Source organism: Lepisosteus oculatus, unplaced genomic scaffold (genome assembly GCF_040954835.1).
Source record: "Lepisosteus oculatus isolate fLepOcu1 unplaced genomic scaffold, fLepOcu1.hap2 HAP2_SCAFFOLD_50, whole genome shotgun sequence".
Lineage (NCBI taxonomy): Eukaryota > Metazoa > Chordata > Actinopteri > Semionotiformes > Lepisosteidae > Lepisosteus > Lepisosteus oculatus.
In genome coordinates this window covers 786501-788920 of record NW_027168042.1, presented here as the reverse complement: position 1 = coordinate 788920, position 2420 = coordinate 786501, and positions in this window count along the sequence as shown.

Below are 2420 nucleotides of genomic sequence, written 5' to 3'. Positions count from 1 at the left end.
CTGTAACAAAGAATAAGTTAAAAAACTTATTTTCATTGGACCCACAGAAAAGTCAAAGTTGTCCATAGAAATGCCCGTCTAAATCAGAAATCTACAGCACAAAGGCAGTGGCCTTTCGGGACATAAAAATGAAATCAGACTTTACTCACGACGAATTGCCCTTGGTCACGGACATCTTGCTATCAGTCACTACAAAGATGTTTTCTCTCGTGCCATGGCTTGCCTGACTTACTTCTTCTGCTGGATGGCTTCTGGTCGCTGGTCAGGATCGACAGCCAGCATGTCCTGGAGCAGTGTCCTTAGCTCCGTGCTTATGGCTCTATTTACTTTCAGGGGGATGTGGAACTGCAGCCAGGGGTTCTCATCCAGGGCCTCTCCAACAGGCCCTGACAGACATATGCTCCTGTGTCGGAAACACACTTTAGTTCAATTCTAAAATATTTCTCATAGGACTGAAGGAACCTTTGCCTGTTAAGAGTTAACAATTAGGTCCTCAAGAACTGTTTTACGGTTTTCTACACTCCTGGCTGGCCAAGGTCTCTTTAAGGTCTCTTAAGTGGAGGTGTAACTCATGTATCCTACATGTTGTAGCGGTGAGGCTTATTAATAAGGCAGAATTAAGTGTTTCTGAGCTTTCCCAAATTAGGCCTCATTTCTCTGTTCATCTCTGTGGTGCAGCCACAGAGAAAGAATTCATGCAAGCTGATTTAAGATGTTTTCTTGTGATAAGAAACCAGCTCCCAAAGGGGGATGCACTTAGCTAAGCCTGGCTATCATGATCAATGGTCATCCATTGGCGCCTATCTGTCTAGGGAGTGCGAGTTGGACATCTGGATTGCATTCCTAAGTGTCAGGAGTAAGTGACTCATATCTCACCTTGATCAACCAATCAGGGACTGGTAGGGCCGAGTAACCCACGTGGGACTCTGATGCCCATGGAACTTTCAGCCAATCAATGAGCTGAAGTTCCTCCAGGTAAAAACAGGCAACACAGAGATTCAACAAGATTCAGAAGGGATTCTGGAGAGGATTCTGTGGACTGTTCTAAAGGGAATTCAAAGGAGAATTCCAGGGCAGGACGGCCCAGGAGCAGAAGGCTCCCAAGGGCAGGACATCCTCGCAGCGCGCCTCCTGACCATCCTGAGACTCAGCCCGGACAACCACGGAACGGCCAGTGTGTCCGAGTGCCAGAACTTTCCTTTGTTCTAAGAGTCTAGAGTGGAGGTTGCCAGAGAGTAACCAGCAGCAGGCCTCGTGAACAGGTCGGAACTGTGGACAGCTGAATCACTATTCAGAACTAGCTCTTCATCAGGAACGAACCGGTCCTCTTCCTGACTTGCTGGGACCCACAGTCATCTTTTCTCCTGTGCACAAACTTTGCTAGATAAAGCCAACAGTGAACATCAGCAGCGCACCGTCGCAAGCCGCACAGCACAGCCTGGCACCGAGCCAGAGAGCGCGGATTGGACAGCAACAGCCTGCAACTGTTTCTTTGTGCCCGCAGGAGATCTGAATCCCCAAAGATTGGATGAGTATTCAACTTCAATGCATTACAGCTCAAGAATTCAATTGTTATCCCAACCAGTTGATATCAATTTAATTCCTAAGAGTTATGTACTTGTTTCGAGTATCTAATGTAGAAGTTATAACCAAGTTCATTTATGAAACGGTCTTAATGAATGATATACTGAACGTATTTCCTCTTGATGTGTAACTCTTTGTAACTGACCGAATATATATCTTTTGTATTCTGATAACCTTCTCGATAAGATCTGTTAGGTTATATGCATATTCTATGTATTAATAAATGTATCCTCGTGTATTAGTACCTGTGTGTGTGCGTTGTTTGAGTTATATCGCATGGTTGGATTCTAAAGCCACCAAAAGAATCAACTTTGTGATTTACTGCTACAATTAATAATTGTCTCAGTAAATGCCCAAACCCTACAGAACTGGTGCCTTCAGAGAGCCACTATGATTACATATTTGGCGTCCCTGAACCGGTTTTCCCTACATTATTTGGCGTCCCTGGCACGGGCGTGGCAAGACTGAAATGAGTCAACCAAGCGAATAATTCATATAAAACGCCACGGGTTTCATACACGACAATACAGTGTGCTGAAAGCCGAAAGGAAAAAAAGTTCCCCTTGCTCTTTAAGCAGTGCTTGATTGTTTTGTGATCTTTTGCGATCTACCGGGTTGATTGCATACTTGATCTTGTGGTTTTCTGTGGTAAAATTGTGATTTCGTACTTAAAAGTAATACTCTTTAAGTTAACGATGGTTGCTAAAAGGTCTGAATTCGAGTCGCTATTAAGCACTCTCTCTAGCAGCGACAGGTCTGACCACGATCTCTTCCATATCTCCGTCAGCGGAGAAGCTAGGAGAATAAATCTCCATTCTCTGAGAGAGCTAGCGAAG